Consider the following 26,984-nt stretch of genomic DNA (forward strand, 5'->3'; position numbering starts at 1 on the left):
CCCAAGATGAACCGCTAAGAACTCTGAGGACATTAAGGGAACGTGTACAATGGGCCGCCAAATAAGAGAGATGTGGAGACCAACACAGTTTCCTGTCCAACGTGAGCCCTAGAAACTTAGTTGTTTCCACGAATGGGAGAACAACAGGACCGAGATGTAAGGATGGCGGAAGGAACGCTTTATATCGCCAAAAGTTGATACAAACCGTCTTCTCTCTTCTCTTCAGAGAACCGGAAGCCATTTGCCATGCTCCATGAGTAGAGGCTGTCTAGACAACGCTGAAGGCAGCGCTCCAGGAGGCATGTTCTCTGCGCACTGCAGTAGATCGCGAAGTCATCGACAAAGAGAGAGCCTGAGACATTAGGTGGAATACAATCCGTAATTGGATTGATCGCTATGGCAAAAAGGGCTACGCTCAAGACGGAGCCCTGAGGCACTCCGTTCTCCTGGAGGAAGACGTCGGACAATACGGAACCCACACGTACCCTAAACTTTCGATCTGTTAAAAAGGAATCAATAAAAAGGGGCAGGCGACCGCGTAGGCCCCACCTGTGCATAGTGCGGAGGACACCTCCTCTCCAACAGGTATCATAAGCCTTCTCCAAGTCGAAGAACACGGCTACCGTTTGGCGCCTTCGCAAAAAGTTGTTCATGATGAATGTCGACAAGGTCACAAGGTTGTCAATAGCGGAGCGGCGGCGACGAAAGCCGCATTGGACGTTAGTAAGTAGCCATCGAGATTCAAGAATCCAGACTAACCGAGCATTAAACATGCGCTCCATCACCTTGCAGACACAGCTTGTAACAGAAATGAGGCGGTAACTAGAAGGAAGGTGTCTATCCTTCCCGGGTTTGGGTATAGGAACAACGACGGCGTCACGCCAACGCTTGGGGACCTGACCTTCGGTCCAGACGCGATTGTAGGTACGAAGAAGGAAGCTTTTGCCCGCCGGAGAAAGGTGTGCCAGCATCTGAACGTGAATGGCATCTGGCCCCGGAGCAGAGGACCGGGACAGTGCAAGCGCACGTTCGAGTTCCCACATAGTAAAGGGGGCATTATAAGTTTCCAGATTCAGCGAGTGGAAGGAAGGTCGCCGAGCCTCTTCTGCCTCTTTCCTGGGAAGGAAGGCAGGGTGGTAATGGGTGGAGCTTGAAACCTCCGCGAAAAAGCGGCCAAAGGCGTTGGAGACATCCACAGGATCAACAAGGACCTCATTACCTGAGGTCAGGCCAGGTACCGAGGAGTGGGCCTTAATGCCCGACAGCCGGCGCAGGCCACCCCAAACGACGGAAGAGGGAGTAAAACTGTTAAAGGAGCTGGTGAAAGAGGCCCAACAAGCTTTTTTGCTGTCTTTGATGACTCGACGGCATTGCGCTCGGAGTCGTTTGTATTCAATACAATTCGCCAACGTAGGATGGCGGCGAAAGGTGCGTAAAGCACGTCGTCGAGCACGGATAGCGTCCCTACAAGCCTCGTTCCACCAGGGGACGGAAACGCGACGTGAAGAAGAGGTAGTACGAGGAATGGAACGTTCGGCAGCATTGATAATAACAGCCGTGAGGTATTCGACCTGACTGTCACAACTGAGAAAATCGTGGTCCGGAAATGTCTCCAGGGAGGAGTAAAGTCCCCAGTCAGCTTTCGGTATGTTCCAGCGCGAAGGACGTGGAGATGGGGTGTTTGCAGGAGACGAACGACGCAGGGGAAGTGGTCGCTCAAATAGGTGTCAGAAAGGACATACCACTCGAACCGACAGGCAAGAGTGGTAGAACAGACCAAGAGGTCCAAGTGGCAGTAGGTACGAGTAGAGTCCGAGAGGAAAGTCGGGGCGCTGGTATTGAGGCAGACAAGATTGAGATGGTTGAAGACATTCGCCAAGAGTGAGCCTCTTTGACAGGATGCAGGAGAGCCCCAAAGGGGATGATGGGCATTGAAGTCGCCAAACAATAAAAACGGCGGGGGAAGCTGAACGATCAGGTGCATCATGTCAGCCCGACTAACAGCAGATGACGGTGGAGTGTAGATGGTACAACCCGAAAAAGTAAAAGCAGAAACAGTAATACGGACAGCTATTGCTTGGAGTGGGGTGGTCAATGGGATGGGATGGTAATAGACATCGTCCCGAACGAGCAACATGACCCCACCATGAGCTGGGATACCGTCCACAGGGGTGAGGTCATACCGCTCCGAGGTATAGTGGGTAAAGGCAATACGGTCAGTTGGGCGCAACTTGGTTTCCTGGAGACCAAGGATGAGCGGACAGTGCAGGCGGAGGAGTAGTTGTAATTCCTCCCGATTAGATCGAATACCTCTTATGTTCCAATGTAACAAGGCCATCGCTAGTCAAAAAGTGGGGAGAACGAGACGGGGGAAGAGCTGGTCACATTGACGGCCGCGGAGGGCCAGGTTGCGAGGGAACAAGGCTACAACCGGCGGGAGGCGGATCCGGTTCCATCGAGTAGTCGCCAGGTGCGGCCGCTGTCCCTGGTTGTGTAGGAGGGGCAGCATCATTTGCCGACGAGAGGACAGGTGAGCGCCTGGCAGCAGAGCATCCCGGTGAAACTGACGACGGCCGGGAGCAGCGACTCACGGATGGAGCGTCAGACGAAACGCGCCGGGGTGGAGAGGGGTATAGAGACTACTTCTTGGAGGCCTTCTTGGAAGGCCGAGGAGGCACAGGGATGGTGGGCTGGACCCGAAGAAGGTCCTCACGCACGGGGTCCGTTTTGGAACGCCGGACCTTGGAAGCTGGGGTCCGGAACGTTTCCCCGATGGACGCCTGAGAAGAGGATCGCTTCTCAGGTGGCGTGGGGAGAGGAGGAGGAGGAAGGGTGGCCCCTGGGGCAGAGGGGGCGGGGGCCATGAGGGAGGAGGATTTGGAAGGGAGGGATTTGGGAGGCGGAGGCAGAGCCCCCTGATGGGCGGAGGAGGCGGAGGGGGGACGGGATAGGGGTGAGGATACCGCGGAAGGAGTGGACACAACTGAGGCAAACGAAGTGGTCAACGGCACGGGATGGAGGTGGTCATACTTCTTCCTGGCCTCAGAATAAGAGAGCCGATCCAAAGTTTTGAGTTCTTGTATCTTCTTCTCCTTCTGATATGCGGGGCAGTCTGAGGATCTAGGCGAGTGGATGCCAGGACAATTAATGCACCGAGGTGGTGGGGTGCATGTATGTTCCTCACGAAGAGGACGTCCACAATCGCCACACCGTGACGATATGTGCCCAAAGCGCAAACACCGAAAACAGCGCATAGGAGGCGGGACGTAAGGTCGCACGTCGCACCGGTAGCACATCACCTTTACCTTCTCTGGGAGAACGTCCCCCTCGAAGGCGAGGATAAAGGCCCCGGTGTCGATGCGACAGTCTTTGGGGCCGCACTGGACTCGCCGGACGAAATGCACGCCTTGGCGCTCCAGGTTGGCCTTGAGCTCCTCGTCAGATTGTAGCAGGAGGTCCCAATGAAAAATAACCCCCTGCGTCCTATTTAGTGCCAGATGCGGGACAATGGACACTGGGATGTCCCCTAGGCGGTCGCACGCCTGGCGCGCCGCCGACTGTGTGGCGGAGGTGGTCTTGATAAGAACGGACCCTGAACGCATCTTGCTGAGAGCCTCGATTTCCCCGAAGATGTCCTCAATGTGCTGAACAAAGAACATGGGCTTGGAGGTGGCGAACGTGCCCCCATCGGTTCGAGAACAGACCAAATAGCGGGGGAAGTACTTCGCCCCAAGCCGGCGGGCCTGTCCCTCCTCCCAGGGAGTGGCCAAGGGGGAAAGGGCAGGAGAACCAGAACTAGAAACGGTACCTTTTCTTTTGAAAGACTCGGCCGCAGAGCGACCTGATACGTGTTGACGTTTCATCTGCGGAACGTCCGCCCCAATACCACCCACTCCGACCAGGGGCTCTCCCCACGGGCGCCACCCAGCCTCAGCAAGGGCCACCTGGCCGGATGACCGTTGCCGGGAGTCCTGATGCCCCAAGGAGACGGGCATCTACTCCTTGGCCGACGTGGGGAGGGTGCAGCTCAGGTATCGGCAGTACGATTCCTGTGTTGTCAGGGGGCTACAACCTAGAGGGTACATGACGACCCCACCACAACGGGCTGGCTACCGTGCTGGATTTCTGGTGCCATGGAAAGTCCATCATGATCGCTGGTGCAGATGGGGACGCACTATGGGCGTAACTTGTACAACCCATCAGACGTTTAGGCCCAATTTGAGGAATAGTGGGTATGGTTACAACGCCGGTACAATGCTGAGTGCCAAGGTCTTAGTGCACTTAGGACCAGTGGTACACCACGTAAGGTGTCCTTCCCCAAAAGGCTCGTACTTCTGTAGAATTTTGAAAAATGGAGGTCAAACCCCAAGGGGGACCATCACATGGAAGGCCGAAACGGTTGAAACTCCTTTTAGTCGCCTCTTACGACAGGCAGGAATACCTCGGGCCTATTCTTACCCCGGACCCGCAGGGAGATATATAGCGGAGGGTATACAAAGCGTATTGAGGGGCGGGGGACGCGGAAAACGGTGCGGTCATTCGGTGATTGTCGCATTGCGGAAACAGAGCGATTTATCCGATCTCCAAAAGGGCATGAACATCGGCTTTCGGGCCAAAGGTGGAAGCATTTCCGAAACGGCTACGTTTATAAACCGTTCGCGAGCCATCACGGTTAAAATATACCATGCATGGCAAAATTTCGCTCTCCAAAACCGGTGTTGAGGCAACTGTGGTGCACCATAGGCCATTGATGACGTGTGAATGATGGCTGTGGATGTGTGTACAAGCGAATATATGTGCAACTGTTGAGCAATTGACCGTCCAGATGAACCAAGGGGTTACCAACAATGTCTCCTCAACGACTGTTCAGCGAATATTGCGTATGTGCCCCCGCATCAGGCGCATGACTGCTGTTCATCGACGACGAAGGCTGGAAGTTACAAGCCAATACCGCAACTGGACGTCTACTGAGTGGCCTTTTCAGATGAATCACGTTTATACTTCACCGGACAGATGGCCGTTGGCTTGTACGCCCTTACGACAATCGCCGGTAGGGTCCAGGCAGGAGGAGGGAGAAAATGATGACAACCTCAGCTGCCGACAGGTGTTGCTGATATACCTCGATGTGGACAGCTCAAAGTGTGTGCCCCGATCGGGACTCGAACTGGGATCTCCTGCTTACACGGCAGACGCTCTATCCATCTGAGCCACCGAGGACACAGATGAATAGCACGACTGCAGGGACTTATCCCTTGCACGCTTCGCGTGAGACACACATTCCCAACTGTCTACAATTCTAGATATGTATTGTACCTTATAGACATTTACCCACCCACCCACTCATTACTCGCGCACGCTTTGGCGTTTCCCATAAGAGTTTGGGCAACCTGTGCGCATTCGCACAGATGAAGGTCAGTGGCTAGGTAGCCTTTAACTATATATACGAAGACAGTAACTTGTTCTGTAAAGAACTGTTACTGTTGATAACCATGCAGCTTTTCTCTGGAATAAATTATGACGGACCGACCCGACCCGACCGGACCGACCGGACCGACAACCTCAGCTGCCGACAGGTGGCTCAGATGGATAGAGCGTCTGCCATGTAAGCAAGAGATTCCAGTTCGAGTCCCGATCGGGGCACACACTTTGAGCTGTCCACATCGAGGTATATCAACAACACCTGTCGGCAGCTGAGGTTATCAGTCATCATTTATTCCAGGGAAAGGCTGCATGGTCATCAACAGTAACTGATCTTTCGAGAACAAGTTACTGTCTTCGTATATATAGGAGGAAGGAGAGTTGTGGTCTGGGGAATGGTTTCGTGGCATTCGCCGGGCAATCTCCTCTTTCTGGAAGGCACAATGGATCAATAGGCTGTTCGCGCCATCGATCCTCGACCGAGAAACCTAGCTATGGCACTGGGGTCGGCACGATTCCACAACCCTGTCGTCACCCTCACGAACTTCACTGACACTTCCCGCACGTCTCGCAGCGGACCGCCCTGCAAATGGTGGCTATTCAGCCTTTTGACAGACAGTCACACTAATGTCACAGTACAGTGTATTTTACCACGAGCAGCTAGAACTAATACACCTTCACCAGTATAGAAGAAAGAAAATTATCGACCCGTTTTGTATTACTTTCTCAGCCAAACTGAGCCACTCACAGAAATGCTCCGCAGCCTTTCTTGCTAACTTTCGTATCCCGCCTGGAAGGCGGCGCGTGGGTCTGCTCCTGTAAACTGAAGGGTAGCCCGAATGTAGGAAGTGAGTAGGAGCAGGAAAAGGTGAAATCTTCGTACTGCAATTAAAAGTAGTTTTACTTAACTTTGGCTGAGATGAGAACGTAGATGCCAAGCCGTACAGGTATCAACGCTAACTGCTGCTAGTAGTTGGACAAACTATCATTGAAGTAACTGAAGTAACAAAGTCTGTAATGGCCCCCTATGAAGTAGAAACAATGTTGCTAGGTCGTCTCCTCGGAATGAAATGGGCTGTATCTTCAGCGGTGCTCGTAGAGCTGCACAGCTCCGGCTAGAGGGCGCTGTCGTCGGTGTCGGTGTGGTGAGTGCCAACCTACGAACTTGCACCTACGCCGTGGCATCGTAGCTATTGATACCATACTAACTCTTGGGAATGTATGTCTGACTTTCACTGTATACTGTTCTGTCTCTAGGCCTCTCATCTACTATATTTTCTAGTAAGATCTGTTCAAGCCACTCTCGATCCCTACAGATACGGTGGCAAAAAAATCTGTTTATCTAATTCACTACAAATGACAAAGTTTCTCTTACCTTCAAGTCGTCTCCTTTCCTACAGCGACAACGACGCGGAATTAAAAGGTTTTTATCTGGAAGAAATTATCGAAGGCCAGTTGTGGCCGCTAGAGGAAGGACGTGAGGTGGTGTGCAATTGTACATACCAGACTCTGCGCCAACATCCTGATGAAGTCCAAATTCCTGCATAAAGTCTCGCAGGACGACAAAATGTGACAGACTAACTATATCGCCTGTACATGGGCTTTTTTAAATTCCCTCTTTAACATAATAACGCTAGGTGGCTCACTGAAAACATTTGCTACGTGATGGAATTTGTGCTCCAAGTGGGGATAATCATTTATAAATAGTTTTGGAAATTTTTTCACGCTGCGTAACGAACTACCATACCGTATTTCAACCCATCAGTGGATGAAGTACTTGACGGAGAGGTATGGGCAGTGTCGCCAACACTTTAATGGCTTGTGCAGCATGGAACTTACGGAAGCCGTAGCCGTCGCCGAACTAAACGAAGTCCCTATAATAATTTCTTAACGACATTGTATCCATATCTGACTGAAGTATTACGTCAGTCAGGATTATTTTTAGTTGTGCCAGGCCAGAATAATTGAGCGACTATAAACCTTACTGATTCTGCTCAAGTTAAATATTAGAGACTCATTAAGTATAACCATGGTTTCAGAATCTACTTTAGAGAGTTCAGCGATCTATTTTTTTTTCTTTTACAAATTGAGAGGACTGAATGACAGACTTACCTTTTTTCATTTATTACAACGCCATGTGAATTTCTTTCCATTTAATGAATATTCCCGTTTTAAGGGGGAGAGAATTATTTGCACAAATGAATGAAATACATTAGCTGCCATTGGGGATTGATTTATATCAAGTGGTTGTGCCAGACTCTGTATTTGAACCCAGGTCTCCTGCTTACTAGGCAAATGCGCTGACCACTACGCCGTTCAGACATAGTAGTCAACAGAACGGCACTGACAACACTAGCTCAACTCCCGTCAGACCCAAATTCTCAACGTATACCACACACTGCTCACATGGTGCCCCTGCTCATTCGCCTTATTGCTCATAGCGCTCCCAGATTCCCGTAGAACTTCGTGCTCTGTGTGCACCTGAACTGGAGGGATCATTCGCTGTTATCAGTAGTGTATCGTGTAAGTTGAGAATCTGAGCCTGACGGGAGGCGTGCAGTTCTGGTCACTAAGTCTAGATGGAGTAGTGGTCAGCGCACCTGCATAGTAAGCAGAAGAGCTGCGTTCGAATCCCGTTCGGGCACAAATTTTCTTTTCCCATTGATATTAATCAATGCCGCTGGCAGCTAATGTCTTTAATCCTTTGAGTCTTGATTCATAGTGCCTATAGGAACAAAACTGTGTGTTCTTTTGGAAATGTCCGAACAGACATAACATGTATAATTATTCTTTGATTGTGCCGATTACTCCTTGGAATCGTTATTCGCTCACAGCGGTGGAACTTTTCTGTTCTAAGAATCACTTGCACAGACAGTCAGATGCAAATTTGGAACTCCAGTAAGACTTTATATACTGTATCCTTTGCGCATAATCGGGAATTTTTACGTTAGGCTCTTTTTATGGACGGTTCACCCGAGCCACATTAGCGCAAATGATATTTAGCTTGAAGTGAGTACTCTGGAACTGAAGACTGACTTATCAGAAAAATCCAATATTTCATGTCACTGAATACGAAAACGGCCACATCGCTAATCTCAGTGGCTTCTGTGTTGCTGTTCGAGAGAACTTGGCGATGCATCGGCTCCCTTCTTCACCTAACACTCATCTACACCAAATATATACGCATTACACAGCACTCTTCCAGATTCTTTTACTGTATACTTCAGCCACGGGTTGCACAAATATTTGGTGCCCGCAGTTCTCCAGCCGAGTACCGTCAACAGTGTCACAGATTCTCACTCTACGAGAAATTGAGCACATACTTTTATTTCATCCAGGACTCTGGCACAAAGTCTTGTAATCAAGAACCGTACAACACCATCTCGTCTCACTTCCTGGCCAAATACTGGCGATGATTGCCAGATTTTATAGCGGGGACGTTAACTTCTAAGACTTTCACGGCGGAAAAGTAAACTGTTTATTCCCTTTCTTATTTCTGTATTAAACTCAGCTTGCCCCTTTCTCACAGGATATTCCACGAACTATGCAAGAAGGGCAACGGCAGATTCCCTATTCCTCAGTTTCCGTGAAGCGATTGACAAGGTGCCCCACTGCAATCTGTTAATGACGTTACGAGCATACGAAGTAGGTTCCGAAGTATGCCAGCGTCTCGAAGACTTCTTATGTAATACACCCTATTATGTTGTCCTCAACGGCGAAGGTTCATCAGAGACAAGGATATGGTCAGCAGTGCTCAAGTGTGATAGGACCATTTTAATTGTTTTTATACAAAAACGATCTGACAGGCAGTGTGAGCAGTGATCGGTGGCTGTTTGCAGATGATGCTGTGGTGTACAGGAAGGTGTCTAAGTTGAGTGACTATAGGAGGATACAAGATCACTTCAACAAAATTTCCAGTTGATGTGATGAATGGCAGCTAGCTCTAAATGTAGAAAAATGCAAGTTAACACAGATGAATGGGAAAAACAACTCCGTAATGTTCGAATACAGAATTAATAATTGTTGCTCGACACAGTCACGTCAATTAAATATCTGGGCGCAACGTTGCAAAGCGATATGAAATGCAACGAGCAGGTAACGATTATAGTAGGGAAGGCGAGTGGTCGACTTCGGTTTATTGGAAGAAGTTTAGAATACGGTGGGTTGTCTGAAAGAGACAAAGTACGGAACACTAGTGCCACCCTTTCCTGAGTACTGCTTGAGTGTTTGGGATATCTGCCAGGCCGGATTAAAGGAAGACACTGAAGCAACTCAGAGGCCGGCTGCTATTTTTGTTACCGGTTGGTTAGATCAACTTTAACTATTACGGAGATGCTTTGGGAACTCAAATGGGAATCCCTGAAGAAATGGCGACGTCCTTTTTGAGAAACACAGTGAAGAAAATTTATAGAACCGGTATTTGAATGACTACAGAGCGAGACTGCCACAAACGTACTATTGCATTTACTATTTGCGTATTTAATTGCTATCGCTTTCGAAGCATGAAGATCATCATCTGACAAACCATGAACTGATGTGCAGTACATCCCCAAGTATTGAATACTTGAATTAATTCTCGCTGCATGTTGGACAAAGAGAGATTTATTTTAATAGATTGGTATAAGAAGTTACTGAGAGCAGTGTCCTCCAGCAGCTACAATCTTTTCCCACTTTTCGGGTAACTAACGGATTCCACGATTTAAAAAATGTTCTTTTCAGGTGACCTACTCACAGAGCCAGTTTTCCAGATCGCTACAAAGGTGTTGCCCAGAAATGTCATGCTGCATGGACCGAAAGAAATGTTAATCGGAAGGGGTGATGTCTGGTAAAGATGTCGGGTGGGGTAAGACAACCCATCGAAAGCTCTTACAAGATTTCCTTCACTATTTGAAATATGTGGTGTGGTATTGTCATGAAGCAGAATGACTGTCATGTCACTGAGCATGTTGCGGCCTTTGTCTAAGTGCGCGCTTCTGATTAATTGTGCTTTGCAGTGTCCAGCATTCACCATTTGATCCGGTTGTAGCAGCTGATGAGATATCACGCTGACAGGGCACATTGTCTCTCACCTCAGGACCATTGTCTCTGAATCGTCGAAACTAATCTCTGCTTGTTTCCAACAAAACATATTTACACACTTCCACTTGCAAACGATGACTTTCCGCACCACATTTCTTGGCATGAAAGAACATAATCCGCAAATGCTGTAGATGCAAAACCTGACAAATTCAAGCACTAAATAGGAATGTTCCTTTCACTGTACCCTAAAGTCACACACAAATCTGAAAGCCTAATATTTCTACTGTTAACGAGACTTCATGTTGCTGTCCACTACGCTGCACTAATACAAATACTACCCTCTCGTTGTCAACAGCGAGAATTAATTCAGACACCCGAAATATCATCTGAGCATACGCTATTGCAGTTTCAGCTGGTGGACTGATGAGCAGTTTGCTCATGTGCAGGTGATATACTTGCTAATGTTCTGTACCTAGATTGTCGCATTCTTATGGTTGAAAATGGAGTCTTGTAAAGTCGAAAACAACACTTAGAGAACAATAAGCATAGCTGTCTGAATAAAGAAATAAAATGGTTCAAATGGCTCTGATCACTATGGGACTTAACATCTTAGGTCATCAGTCCCCTAGAACTTAGAACTACTTAAACGTAACTAACCTAAGGACATCACACACACCCATGCCCGAGGCAGGATTCGAACCTGCGACCGTAACGGTTGCGTAGTTCCAGACTGAAGCGCCTAGAATCGCTCGGCCACCACGGCCGGCAAAATGGCTTATGTTTACTCATGTTTACGTAAAGGAAACACAAAGCATAATGCTTGACCAGTCAAACATAAGTGATAGGAAATCATCTCGAGTCGTTTATCAGTGTAAGAGTAGCATCCTCATAAGACAAACAGTAAGAAAGCTGCCGAAATGTTGCATCATGATACCACACAATTCCTCGACCGATAACCTTGAGAAGAAGCAAGAGGGAACAATAATAATATAAGACCAATAACGAAGTGCTCGGATTAAAATGGGTGTAAGACAGGGGTGTAGTCTTTCTCCCCTACCTTTCAATCTATACGAGGAAGAAGCAATACAGAAATAAAATAAATGTTCAAGAAGTAGATTGAAGTTCAGGGTGAAAGGGTATCGTTGATAACATTCGTTAATGACATTGCTATCCTCAGTGAAAGTGAAGAAGAATTACGTGACGCGTTGAATGCGAAGAAGAAAGCAGCAGAAAAGAAATTAGTGATAAACTTATAATTGCGAGACCGCGAAGTAAAGGTATTTAAGGAATTCTGCTACCTCGAAAGCCAAGTAATACATGACAGACGAAACAAGGAGGACGTAAAAAGCAGATTAGAGTACGCAATGAGGACATTGTCAGGAACTCGGATAGTGTCAGACACTGGGCTTAGTCTGAGAAATTTCTGAGAATGAACGTTTGGAGCACAGCATTGTATTGTAGTGATAGTGGACTGTGGGAAAACCGAAACAGGAGAGAATCGAAGCGTCTGAAATATGGTGCTATAAAATAATATTGGAGATGAGGTGCACTGATAAGGTAAAGAATGAGGAGATTCTCCGGACAATCAGCGAGGAAAGGAATATACGGAAAACACTGACAAGAAGGATGGGCAGGATTGTAGAACATGTGTTAAGGCCTCAGGGAATAACTACCTTGGTACTAGATGGTACTAGTGGGAACTGTAGAGGGTAAAAATTATAGACGAAGACAGAGGCTGAAATGCATGCAACAAATAATTGAGGACGTAGGGTGCAATTGCTTCTTTGAGATGAAAAGATTGGCACGGGAGCAGAATTCGTCGCGGGCCGTATGATTCCTCCCCCTCCTCCCCCCCCCCCCCCTTCACCAACAAAATGTGTTTCCGTACATTATAATACAAGGTAGTAAACAGTAGTACAGCACCAGGCGGGAATTTTATTGTTTGTCAGTTAGGTAGCTTTCAAGTGTCAATACGCTCTTCGATTATATTTAAAGTAGACTGCACAGCAAGCAACATGAAAATCATCGCAAAATTTTTAGCGGTAGCGATAACATTTATATGGAATGTTCTACCAAAGTAAGAAGTAGAATCGTTCTATTCCGAAATGTTACATATAACAGATAAAATCGAGGCAATATATGGGATGCTATCGATCAAATTCATCGCATGAAAGGTGATAAACTAATAAAATATCCGATATTAGATCTCGAAATCTCGAGGGATAAAACTCTAAAAAACTACTGTTGTAAGACGACACCCAATAATGAAAGTTTTGTGAAGATGAGAGAGGGATCTGTCAGAGGGTGTGTGTGTGCGCGTGCGTGTGCGTGCGCTCATAAAGGAACCGAACTGAACTGATGTCGGACAACGGACCGGCGAAGAGAGGTACTCGTCTCGATATGTATTTATTACGTATAAGTTACTTTTAATTTGACGTCGTGTGCACATACTTTGTAAGACCTGACCTCTTTTCTATTTATTGCCTTTTTCATCAAAAGTTACGTAACTGTTTTATCTACTACTGTTATCCTTAAGGGATTAGTCAGACTTGCCACCCTTAGAATTTCTATTGTAGAAATACTTGTTTGACCTGTTTACGTTCAGCTAACGGCGACAGATAACAAGCAAACTTTAGTCAGGATCGTACATTTGCCGAACTTGCGCAAGCAGGCAAGTTGAGCTACAGTGAAAGTCAAATCCAGTATTATGCATCAAAGGGAGGCAGACCACACAGCGTAAGTAAATCAAGAACTTTTCAGATGTTTCTTGTATAAATATAGCTCTTTGCCCATAACTTTATTTATGCCAAGACTCGCTTCGAATTTTAATCCCTCTTCAGTTATATATGAAGATAGTAACTGTTCTCGAAAGAACAGATACCGTTGATGACCGTGCAAGGGGTAAGTTCCTGCAGTCGCGCTATTCATGAGTGTCCTCGGTGGCTCAGATGGATAGAGCGTCTGCCATGTAAACAGGAGATCCCCGATTCGGGTCCCGGTCGGGGCACACATTTTCAGCTGTCCCCATCTAAGGATATCAACACCTGTCGGCAGCTGAGGGTTTCAATTATCATCCATCTTCAATTGCGTAATAATTCGCACTTTCACCCTTATTAAATTTATGTATACTGTAATTTCAACGAAGCAGCTGTTTATTATCCTGTGTATTGGAGCTCACTGTTCCACATTTACATACGTGACACACTCCTTTAGATTCAATGGTGTACTCATGCAACGCAGTATTCGTTGGGATAATTACCATATACCTCGAGCACCGGCCAGCCAATCTATTGTATTTAGGCAGTTTTCCACACTAGCCTAGGTAAGTGCTGGACGGTGTCCCTCTCTTCTTCTTAGATACACAAGACGCACAGTTGAAATATGATTACACGCAGAACAAAGTTTACACGATTTGCAGGCAATTTTACTTGTGTAATTCACGAACTGAGGTAATGTCATTTGGAATGCTTGTGTGTCGTGTTCCTCAACTGGAAACTTTTCGTGTAGCTGACGCTGATGAGTGCATATGTAGTGTACTGTTGTGTTTATGCTGCACATGAAAGAGAGCGAGTGGTTGAAACTTTATGCTGGCACGTACTCTACTCCTCTCGAATAGCATCAAAGGGGTCGCCGAGCTCAACGTCCCTCATTTGATAGACGAATCAGCATCAACAGTTGCACATTCCCTTACTCAATGAAATATTGTGCGAGGCTTTTGAATTTAATCCAGGACATTCATGCAAAATCTGTTGATGCTCTTTCACTTCCGCACCTCTCATGTTCTTGCCTGTCAAATCCTGGCAATGAGACGTTTTCACACCAGTATTTGAAGTGAATACATCTGGGTTGGGCAACATAAGAATGCGTACAGATTACATATACAGCTGTTGAGAGCAAAACTTTCCACTGAATTCTATGATAGGAAGAGCATCTGATTACGGATTTAAATTTAAATTACTGGAAAGTCGTCGATGGGCGAATTATTTAACGGACCCTGTCACAGTGGGAGGGCATATGCTGTAGGAAAAAAGGTGTATGACAGAATTTTTCTATTACCGTGTCACTCGCTAAAAATGATACAATAGTTTTCTATAAAATATCGCAAAGCCTCCTTACTCATTAGGCTATGATACGTTAGTATGACGGAAAGGAGTGACATCGCATGAACGCCACTACAATTATGGGAGAGACTTCACACTGGTCTTTGTGTGCAGTCAGTAATGCTACACAATGGGCAAGGCAATGCTCTAAGGAGCAAGGGCCATAAAACATTACTGCCACATAGAACATGAAGGTGTACTGATTCTGGAGACAAATTATCTGGATAGCATATGAAATCCATCAACGTTACAGCTGTTGTTTTGAAATGAAAGAACATCACAAAATATTTTTACAGGGTCGGGGGGGGGGGGGGGGGGGGGGGGTAGCAAAGTGTTCAACGTAATAAGTAAGGAGCAATACTACTTATCATCCAATCGTTTCGTGTTTGTCCGAGAGCTTTTTTGGTGACCTGTTCGCTGTTTGTACTACCGACTTTTATAAATTTTACCATGTTATGATAGACAGTTGACGGTACGAAGGTAGTCAAATGGAGGGATAAAAGTCCCAAAAGATAAAAATCACTTGTTTTCTTTTTCTCTATCGGCTCTGCTGCGTGACCGTATAGAGTACTTAAAAATGCTTAAATAAGCGATGTTTCGTCGGTGTTTCAGAGGTCATTCTGAAGACGCACGTTTGGTATTTCAATATATTGCTTCTCTGTGTTATACGACTAACAATGACAATATTTTAAGTTTTCTTTGGCCTTAAATATCATTGGTCTGTTGTGGGGCACAGGAAGGTAATATATGGGAGAATATTCGTACATTTGAAAGCAGCGTGGCAATTACCAAGCCACAGTGAATCGGCTGTAATTATCTTGGGTGGCGTTACCGTGCTGGAAGTTGCGGGAATGTAACGCTAGATCTACCTGCAGAGTCAGCTTGTACCAATTTCAGGCGTGGCGCCATGATCACTGATTTGACAGTGTCCACCAAGAATGCAGTAAAAGTTACCAATACTGCAGATGTGCACAAGATATATTGAGCGCAGTGCCGACTATATGAGGGAGACGAAGGCTTGTTAGCATCTTCACAGCAGAACGCGAATACTGTGGATCAATTGGTGCAGCACTACAAACCGGCGCTAGAGGATTATCATCGTGATTGACGCAATCTACGTATAAAGTTCCGGGAAGCTCTAGTACTTGGGAGGCCGCTGCGGCACACACGAATAAAGAGGCGACAAACTGTGAAGCAAAGTAACAATAATAATTTCTACCGCATCCCGACGCATTGGTTACCATCAATTCCATACGACAGGCTGTAACTGGTTGCTGCGTACAGCTCTGAGCAGGCACTGAGGTGGATGCCTGAACAAATTCCTCTTGCAGAATTAAGTCGTACGAGGCAAGAATTACATCATACTAATCGTAGTTTTGAGACCGAAACAGGAACAAGACCAACATGAACAACAATAACAATAACAAAGCTGTTTCACAGAGGAAGACCGCACTGCAGTTCCTTCTCTAAATCCTCGCACAAACGAAAAAATGGCTGACATCGAAATAAGTGTCCAAGGAATAGAAAAGCAACTGGAATCACTCAATAGAGGAAAGTCCACTGGACTTGACGGGATACCAATTCGATTCTACACAGAGTACGAGAAAGAACTTGCCCCCCTTCTAACAGCCGTGTACCGCAAGTCTCTAGAGGAACGGAAGCTTCCAAATGATTGGAAAAGAGCACAGGTAGTCCCAGTCTTCAAGAAGGGTCGTCGAGCAGATGCGCAAAACTATAGACCTATATCTCTGACGTCGATCTGTTGTAGAATTTTAGAACATGTTTTTTGCTCGAGTATCATGTCGTTTTTGGAAACCCAGAATCTACTATGTAGGAATCAACATGGATTCCGGAAACAGCGATCGTGTGAGACCCAACTCGCTTTATTTGTTCATGAGACCCAGTAAATATTAGATACAGGCTCCCAGGTAGATGCTATTTTTCTTGACTTCCGGAAGGCGTTCGATACAGTTCCGCACTGTCGCCTGATAAACAAAGTAAGAGCCTATGGAATATCAGACCAACTGTGTGGCTGGATTGAAGAGTTTTTAGCAAACAGAACACAGCATGTTGTTATCAATGGAGAGACGTCTACAGACGTTAAAGTAACCTCTGGCGTGCCACAGGTGAGTGTTATGGGACCATTGCTTTTCACAACATATATAAATGACCTAGTAGATAGTGTCGGAAGTTCCATGCGGCTTTTCGCGGATGATGCTGTAGTATACAGAGAAGTTGCAGCATTAGAAAATTGTAGCGAAATGCAGGAAGATCTGCAGCGAATAGGCACTTGGTGCAGGGAGTGGCAACTGACCCTTAACATAGACAAATGTAATGTATTGCGAATACATAGAAATATCTGGGAGTATGCGTGCGGAACGATTTGAAGTGGAATGATCATATAAAATTAATTGTTGGTAAGGCGGGTACCAGGTTGAGATTCATTGGGAGAGTCCCTAGAAAATGTAGTCCATCAACAAAGGAGGTGGCTTACAGAACACTCGTTCGACGTGTACTTGAGTATTGCTCATCGGTGTGGGATCCGTACCAGATCGGTCTGACGGAGGAGATAGAGAAGATCCAAAGAAGAGCGGCGCGTTTCGTCACAGGGTCAAATAACCGTGATAGCGTTACGGAGATGTTTAATAAACTCAAGTGGCAGACTCTGCAAGAGAGGCGCTCTGCATCGCGGTGTAGCTTGCTCGCCAGGTTTCGAGAGGGTGCGTTTCTGGATGAGGTATCGAATATATTGCTTCCCCCTACTTATACCTCCCGAGGAGATCACGAATGTAAAATTAGAGAGATTAGAGCGCGCACGGAGGCTTTCAGACAGTCGTTCTTCCCGCGAACCATACGCGACTGGAACAGGAAAGGGAGGTAATGACAGTGGCACGTAAAGTGTCCTCCGCCACACACCGTTGGGTGGCTTGCGGAGTATAAATGTAGATGTAGATGTAGAACAGGAACAACAACAGGAACAACAGTACAAATAATTTACAGAGTTAGTCATTGTAGCTTATAATTTTTATAAAAACAAAATATTGTTTGAACAGGCTTTCTGCCGTTTTCATAAGATGTTGCAAAACGTTGCAAGTGTAATTGGAGGGGGCAGGCAGAAAAATGAAATATTAAGAACATATAAGCGAGAGTGGTAGGGCAGTGTTAAAGACAGCAGCAAAGTTTGAGATCTCCCTCTGACCTGTGTAGTCGCAACACGGAGGTAACGAATGATAAAGGATAGAAACGTCCAGGAGCTAGTCGACAGCCGCCGGAAGCTTCTCGCCTATTCGCTGTGGGCTCAGAATCATCAGCAAGCTGTGGAATCCACAGTTCCTCTCTTCTGCTGGGGTTGTTTTAGGGCCAGTAAAACCTTGTAGCATCTACATCTTGTGACATGGGAAGAGAAGCAATTCGATGAAGTACCCACTTTACACGCGTAGCAAGACCACGGCAACACGGCCCAGACGTGCATCATTCTCGTTTTTTCTGGTGTGGTTCTGTAACACCTAAAACTTGTCAGTAGGTGCTAGACTTCAAATCCAGTCGTCTGGTTTCGACCTCCAGCCGGTCTTATTTTTTTGTCGTTTATCATTTCTTTCACCTGTGTAAGATGATTTGGTAATAAGAAAACTGCCCTGTTATAGGCCAGCCTTTGACTGGTTGGATAGATGAAGTACGTATTCCCTCAAAGTAGATATGGTTACTATGGCTCCATGGTGTTCAAACCAGGCTTCAATCTGAGGATAGCTTTATCGAGTTTTTCGTGTACTGAAACGGCAGTACGCCCAGAAGAATTTCAATTCATCTGAGAGCGGTAGTGGAAGCCTACGTATTTACACAATGACAGCGTTCAGCATCGTGTACGATGCGAGAGATACGAGGGTCAATCAGAAAATAGCGCCTCCAATTTTATCATCTTCATTTTACGAGAAAACTAAATGCTAGATACATCATTTGTAAGACTTGACATCGTCGCGTGAAGGAGATGCAGCGGTATGTATTATACGTTAATAAGTGATACTCTTGATCGCAATAAAAAACAGAATTATAATTTCCTGATTGCCGGTTTCGGTTGATTAACAACTATTCTTAAATCACACTAAAGAATCAGTAACTATGCACAATACTGGCATTAACAGCACCGATACTATGTGTAGCTCAGATCATGTCTTCTAGTTAATTTGTGCTTAATGTAAGTACAAGGTTGGCCACGTCTATGCTAATAATAAAATATGTAACTCCGTCGTATCTGTCTCTGTTTAAACAGAGTATTCTCCAAAAGTACTACACGGATTTTCATCGCGCTTCCACAAGCTCCTTGACTGCAGCTTGGGTCAACCTATACTGTAAGCTTTATTTCATCTAAATCGGATCACAAAAAAAGTATCGAGATTAAAAATTTTAGGAGTCTGCTCAGCTTAGTAGTTCGGATGTTTACCTAAGTGACACGATCATGGCATAGTACCAAAAGTACCAACAGATGGCACTAATGTTTTTACTCAGGGACATAAGTATTTTCGGAAGTTGTCAGTGACAGAATTAAACGCCGTGAACTAATCTTTACTAATACAAACTAACATTGAATTTTGATGGCCGTGATACACGGATTTACTGATTTTGCTTTGTGTATAAAAAAATTAACGAAATCACTGCTTCTTTCGATAGGTTTTATTTATATTTGACTTCTTGGCTAGCAAAAACGGATTTATTGCCAAAGTGATCTTTCAATATTTCAATTTTCGCCGATTTAGGTCCGGAACCCCAAACAGCGACGGTATGCAAAGGCACTTCTTTTACTTCCTTTGCGAAGCATAGGCGTATAGTTAGTTGTCGCTAAGTGTAACACGCCTGGCCATCCAAACTTGCGTCTTCCAAGTGTCACCAAGCTGCTAAGGTGACTGCTGGGAAGATTCCTTTGATCAGCCCACGGTCGACTTCTGGCCTATCTTTGCCTATTTCTCTCATGTTGATATTGTTTATATATGTCTTATTACTGATTGTATGTCCGCTACTGTTGTACCGAATGGTCTACGGACGAATAAATAAATAGTAAAAAGTTTGTCGAAGCATGACTGTTACCGTTATGATTCTTCTGATGGTTTCAAGCTCGTATATCTCTAAAGAACGTCGAAAGTATTGTATACTCTTCTCAGATACTGGAATACCATACAAATTTTACGAATGTATTCTTGGGAACACTGAAAAGTAAGATTACAAACACACTGACAACTTCGAATAAATTCAGCAAAACCCGCATATGTCAATCTTCAATGATAATCATTCAGCATGTGTGTGGAAGGTAAACTTTAGAATGAGATACTATGAACACATAAAACACTAAACAGCAGAAACGTATAAACCACATTTGCAAATCGCCTCACATATCAGAATCATCACCTTACTGGTATAAAAAGATCATTCATAGGCGGCTAATACCCAACTATCACAAAAAAATATCCACTACTATAACTTTAAGCACCAAAGTTTACGTAAGCGACCTTTCTCGAACAATTTTTTAAGGGTATAAGGTAGGCCTAAAATTTCCGATACAGAGTTAACTGTGTTGCATATCCCGTGATCATAAAGTACTGACATGAGGCTGAAATGGCTAGACACAGAAAGTACGTAATTCAATATAAGGTAACTTTCAGTAAGTTATTCAACTTCTGATTTATTCGAAACTTGGTGTTTACAACAAAATAGCAATTTCAGACCATAGATTTCGAGACCTGTCTCTTATTATATTTCTCATCCCCAAGATGCCACTAACTTCTTCGCTCTTGGGCTGAACTTTAAAACAGTTTCTCACAATCATTTGTTTGAATGTGGGATCGTAGCCATACTCTATCGAATGATATGCATTTCGCTGACCGTCGTCCAGAATGTGTATGGTCGGGCGTTATGATCGGTTGCACCGAGACCGCGCACTCACTGGTGTACTGATATGAAAAGATCGACCCATGTCGGTCGTCGGCGGAATGACCGCACGTTGGTGCCGCTATTACCGCGGCGTAAAGGCCCCCGTACACCATCAAACCGGTTTGTCAAATTCGCTCTTTTCTATTTTTGTCAAGCCCATACACGTACCAACAAAGTTTCTCCATTTAACCCCACTTTTGAAGCAGACGTTGTTCGTGTCCCGAAGTATTTTGATGCTAGTGGAACTAGATGCCACTGCAAACAGAGTTTCTTGCACTGACTTTAGTATTGTGTATACAGAACAAAAAGAAAAGATGCTGTTTCAGAGAATGGTTGAAACAAATATATCCATAAAATCTGCTACAGGAAGTATATCACTCGGAACCTGATGATTATATCAACTTTCTCGGAATGGAGAATAAAATTTTTAATAACCGAGATACTTTGCAATTGCATAAAAAAAGAAGGCACAATTATGCGATAATTTGTTTCTACATGGTCCCTTAAAGACAGTTCATTAAAATATCGCCAAGGAAGAAGCGGAAAGTTTCAAATTTTTAACTTCATTGCCCTCCCGTTTGTATGTTGTGCGTAGAATATTGCTTTTCTTCTTAACCTCTTCCTGCGTAATACATAGCTGGAAAAGATGCAACACCTCTATCATATTAGTGACTGTCAGTGGTATTTTGTTTTTATCCTTGGTCATAGTTTTCGTACTTGTGGGCACTAACGATACAGTGAGAAAAACTGTAATAAAACTCTTCTTTAATAAACATGCACGGAGAAACAACACATCTCACTAAACCTGCCGCAAATCAAATTCTATCTCTAACACGTGCAACACGCTTTATCTTGACAAACGGGCCAAACAGCGCTGTACATGGTCAAATATTTGACAAACCTAGTAAAGTTTGACAAATTGTTTTCTGGTGTAAGGTGTCTTAAAGGTGTTTATTTCCATCGTAGCGACCAGCTTCACCCGTTCGTGAATGCGGCGGGACGTTTCACCTTCTGCAGTATGGAATCACAGAACGCTGGCTTAAGCCAGGCTTTAATTACTTTCAAGTGCCTGCCCCACTACCACTTGTGTAAGTCAACTTACATTAGGGAACACCGTACTTGCACACTCATGTCAACATAAACGTAAGTTACGAAAGTTAAAAGCCGTTTAACTTTCTTACACGATGCTGCTTCCTCCACCATCGCCTACGAGATTGCGCAACTGCCGCTAGGTGGATTTGCTCCCATTCTGCTCTCGTTCATTGGACTATATATGTCTTGAATCGCTTGTTTATACACGTGAATAGTAGCAGAGGCTCTCAAGGAAGACAGCCCGTAGCGGAAACGTCACAGAACGTGACACTGCAGGTATTATGAGAACCAGCAGCCGTCTCCGACGGAGAGCGAGTAACTACTCGTATTTCAGACGAGTTTAATAATTCTTGACTGCGTTTTTAAAGACATGCATACGACAAAATTAAGAACTTTAGTGGGTGCATTTTCAATTAAATATTGATTTCCCGTGAGCCCTGCATGGAGCCGAGCGTTCGCGAAGTGTGACGTCACAAGTTCGTTACTGGGCTCGTATATCTCGTTGGCCCCGATAGTAACGCTGTGACGAAACAGTGGTCTTACTGTCCAATTACATGAATGAATACTCTAAAGTGTCAAGATTTTCTCAAACCATATGATAATAGGAGTGTTATTCTAGCATTCTGCAATTCCATATACCCACGTATTTGTAACAAAGTAATACAGCACTGTTTGAAGTGGCGTACGCATTCAAAAATATTGCAACGGATTGTGGACTTTAATAGGTTCATATATATATGTTGGTCATTAAATATTGTAAAGGTATTTTTTGTTTCAGTACAATAATATTTTGCTTCAGCCAGTGAGTGTAAACATTACGGTGAAGAAGAAACAAAATTTCATTTGTGCGTCTAGCGAATTAATCCCATGTAACCACAACAGTATTGTCATTAGCACAATCACTGAGCAATGACTGTTCTACACAGTAGTGGAAGCTTAATTTTTGTAACCAAGTCCCGTACCGTCTTATTTGTGACCTATCATAATCTACATCTACATCTACATCTATACTCCGCGAGCCACCTTACGGTGTGTGGCGGAGGGTACTTATTGTACCACTATCTGATCCCCCCTTCCCTGTTCCATTCACGAATTGTGCGTGAGAAGAACGACTGCTTGTAAGTCTCCGTATTTGCTCTAATTTCTCGGATCTTTTCGTTGTGATCATTACGCGAGATATATGTGGGCGGTAGTAATATGTTGCCCATCACTTCCCGGAATGTGCTCTCTCGTAATTTCGATAATAAACCTCTCCGTATTGCGTAACGCCTTTCTTGAAGTGTCCGCCACTGGAGCTTGTTCAGCATCTCCGTAACGCTCTCGCGCTGACTAAATGTCCCCATGACGAATCGCGCTGCTTTTCGCTGGATCATGTCTATCTCTTCTATTAATCCAACCTGGTAAGGGTCCCATACTGATGAGCAATACTCAAGAATCGGACGAACAAGCGTTTTGTAAGCTACTTCTTTCGTCGATGAGTCACATTTTCTTAGAATTCTTCCTATGAATCTCAACCTGGCGCCTGCTTTTCCCACTATTTGTTTTATGTGATCATTCCACTTCAGATCGCTCCGGATAGTAACTCCTAAGTATTTTACGGTCGTTACCGCTTCCAATGATTTACCACCTATGGCATAATCGTACTGGAATGGATTTCTGCCCCTATGTATGCGCATTATATTACATTTATCTACGTTTAGGGAAAGCTGCCAGCTGTCGCACCATGCATTAATCCTCTGCAGGTCCTCCTGGAGTACGTACGAGTCTTCTGATGTTGCTACTTTCTTGTAGACAACCGTGTCATCTGCAAATAGCCTCACCGAGCTACCGATGTTGTCAACTAAGTCATTTATGTATATTGTAAACAATAAAGGTCCTATCACGCTTCCCTGCGGTACTCCCGAAATTACCTCTACATCTGCAGATTTTGAACCGTTAAGAATGACATGTTGTGTTCTTTCTTCTAGGAAATCCTGAATCCAATCACAAACCTGGTCCGATATTCCGTACGCTCGTATTTTTTTCACTAAACGTAAGTGCGGAACCGTATCAAATGCCTTCCTGAAGTCCAGGAATACGGCATCAATCTGCTCGCCAGTGTCTACGGCACTGTGAATTTCTTGGGCAAATAGGGCGAGCTGAGTTTCACATGATCTCTGTCTGCGGAATCCATGTTGGTTATGATAAAGGAGATTTGTATTATCTAAGAACGTCATAATACGAGAACACAAAACATGTTCCATTATTCTACAACAGATTGACGTAAGCGAAATAGGCCTATAATTATTCGCATCTGATTTATGACCCTTCTTGAAAATGGGAACGACCTGCGCTTTCTTCCAGTCGCTAGGTACTTTACGTTCTTCCAGCGATCTACGATAAATTGCTGATAGAAAGGGGGCAAGTTCTTTAGCATAATCACTGTAGAATCTTAAGGGTATCTCGTCTGGTCCGGATGCTTTTCCGCTACTAAGTGATAGCAGTTGTTTTTCAATTCCGATATCGTTTATTTCAATATTTTCCATTTTGACGTCCGTGCGACGGCTGAAGTCAGGGACCGTGTTACGATTTTCCGCAGTGAAACAGTTTCGGAACACTGAATTCAGTATTTCTGCCTTTCTTCGGTCGTCCTCTGTTTCGGTGCCATCGTGGTCAACGAGTGACTGAATAGGGGATTTAGATCCGCTTACCGATTTTACATATGACCAAAACTTTTTAGGGTTCTTGTTTAGATTGTTTGCCAATGTTTTGTGTTCGAATTCGTTGAATGCTTCTCTCATTGCTCTCTTTACGCTCTTTTTCGCTTCGTTCAGCTTTTCCTTATCAGCTATGATTCGACTACTCTTAAACCTATGATGAAGCTTTCTTTGTTTCCGTAGTACCTTTCGTACATGATTGTTATACCACGGTGGATCTTTCCCCTCGCTTTGGACCTTAGTCGGTACGAACTTATCTAAGGCGTACTGGACGATGTTTCTGAATTTTTTCCATTTTTGTTCCACATCCTCTTCCTCAGAAATGAACGTTTGATGGTGGTCACTCAGATATTCTGCGATTTGTGCCCTATCACTCTTGTTAAGCAAATATATTTTCCTTCCTTTCTTGGCATTTCTTATTACACTTGTAGTCATTGATGCAACCACTGACTTATGATCACTGATACCCTCTTCTACATTCACGGAGTCGAAAAGTTCCGGTCTATTTGTTGCTATGAGGTCTAAAACGTTAGCTTCACGAGTTGGTTCTCTAACTATCTGCTCGAAGTAATTCTCGGACAAGGCAGTCAGGATAATGTCACAAGAGTCTCTGTCCCTGGCTCCAGTTCTGATTGTGTGACTATCCCATTCTATACCTGGTAGATTGAAGTCTCCCTCTATTACAATAGTATGATCACGAAACTTCTTCACGACGTTCTGCAGGTTCTCTCTGAGGCGCTCAACTACTACGGTTGCTGATGCAGGTGGTCTATAGAAGCATCCGACTACCATATCTGACCCACCTTTGATACTTAACCCAGATTATTTCACATTCGCATTCGCTAATAACTTCACTGGATATTATTGAATTCTTTACTGCTATAAATACTCCTCCACCATTGGCGTTTATCCTATCCTTGCGGTATATATTCCATTCTGTGTCTAGGATTTCGTTACTGTTCACTTCCGGTTTTAACCAACTTTCCGTTCCTAATACTATATGCGCACTATTTCCTTCAATAAGAGATACTAATTCAGGAACCTTGCCCTGGATACTCCTGCAGTTTACCAATATTACGTTAACTTTTCCTGTTTTTGGTCTCTGAGGACGGACGTTCTTTATCAACGATGATTATGTCCTCTCTGGTAAGCCGTCAGGTATTTTATCGTTTCGCCCAAGGGGGGGTCCCTCTAACCTAAAAAACCCCCGTGTGCACGCCACACGTACTCTGCTACCCTAGTAGCTGCTTCCGGTGTGTAGTGCACGCCTGACCTGTCTAGGGGGGCCCTACAGTTCTCCACCCAATAACGGAGGTCGATGAATTTGCAACCATTATAGTCGCAGAGTCGTCTGAGCCTCTGGTTTAGACCCTCCACACGGCTCCAAACCAGAGGACCGCGATCGACTCTGGGCACTATGCTGCAGATATTAAGCTCAGCTTGCACTCCGCGTGCGATGCTGGTTGTCTTCACCAAATCAGCCAGCCGCCGGAAGGAACCAAGGATGGCCTCAGAACCCAAGCGGCAGGCGTCATTCGTTCCGACATGTGCTACTATCTGCAGCCGGTCACACCCAGTGCGTTCAATAGCTGCCGGAAGGGCCTCCTCCACATTACGGACGAGACCCCCCGGCAAGCACACCGAGTGCACACTGGCATTCTTCCCCGACCTACCCGCTATTTTCCTGAGGGGCTCCATAACCCGCCTAACGTTGGAGCTCCCTATAACTAATAGGCCCGCCCTCTGTGACTGTCGGGACCTTGCCGGAGAATCGGCCACTGGCCCAACAGGCGAGGCATCCTGTGGTGGCTCGGAAACGATGTCATCACCACTAGGAAGAAGCACCCCGTACCTGTTGGAAAGGGGTAAGGCAGCTGCCACGCGGCCAGATCCCACCTTCGCCTTTCGGCCAGGCACGCGCGAGCCCACCACTGTCCGCCATTCACCCTGGAGTGATGGCTGACCGGTAAGATGCTCACTGCCGGAAGACGCAGCGACATCAGGGGTTCCATGTGATTCCAAGGCCACCGAAGTAGGCATAGGTCTCACCACAGTTGCCCCAACGCCACTACGAGCCGACGCCTGCGCCTCGAGCTCGATGAGCCTAACAGACAAAGCCTCCACCTGCCCCCGAAGAGTGGCCAATTCTCCTTGCGTCCGCTCACAACAACCACAGTCCCTACACATGACTATGTTTACCCTACTCTATACGGTGACAAATTCCCAAGATAATCTTCTTATGAGCTACTCTGATAATCAAGAAACACTCACTGAAATACGAGACGCGATAACTACGCTAGGTTTTCCCAGAAAAACTATTTAAAAGCTAAGTGCAGCAAATAGGTACAAAAACGCTTTATACAAACAGTACTCGCTGGTGCTCTCGCTCTGGCTGTCACAAGACAACTGCTGATTCAAGTGACTAGTGGCTAACGGCCGCGAAACAAACAAAAGACGGTTTTAGGGCGCTTTCTGTTCTAAACGCTCAAGAAAACACTAAGAAATCTAACACGAAAACTACGTAAAGTTTTATCAAGAACTGTTAGTTACTATGCAGAGCAGATAAACACAAATAGAATCCCTTCCTTAGTGGAAGGTCGTAAACAAAATGCAAAATAAACGCTTTATACAAACAGTACTCGCTGCTGCTGGTGCTCTCGCTCTGGCTGTCACAAGACAACTGTGACTTACCAGAATCCTGATCAACTCGAAACAAAACAGAGCTGTTACAACAAAAATC

General features: G+C 45.3%; 1 protein-coding gene across 3 annotated transcripts in view; it reads right to left on the bottom strand.

Annotated features, from left to right (window-relative positions):
* The window catches only part of LOC124796286 (SPARC-related modular calcium-binding protein 2), an 814,488-nt gene that overhangs the window by 170,499 nt on the left and 617,005 nt on the right, over positions 1-26,984 (bottom strand). The gene's annotated exons all lie outside the window — the stretch shown is intronic.

This window comes from Schistocerca piceifrons, chromosome 4, assembly GCF_021461385.2.
Source record: "Schistocerca piceifrons isolate TAMUIC-IGC-003096 chromosome 4, iqSchPice1.1, whole genome shotgun sequence".
Lineage (NCBI taxonomy): Eukaryota > Metazoa > Arthropoda > Insecta > Orthoptera > Acrididae > Schistocerca > Schistocerca piceifrons.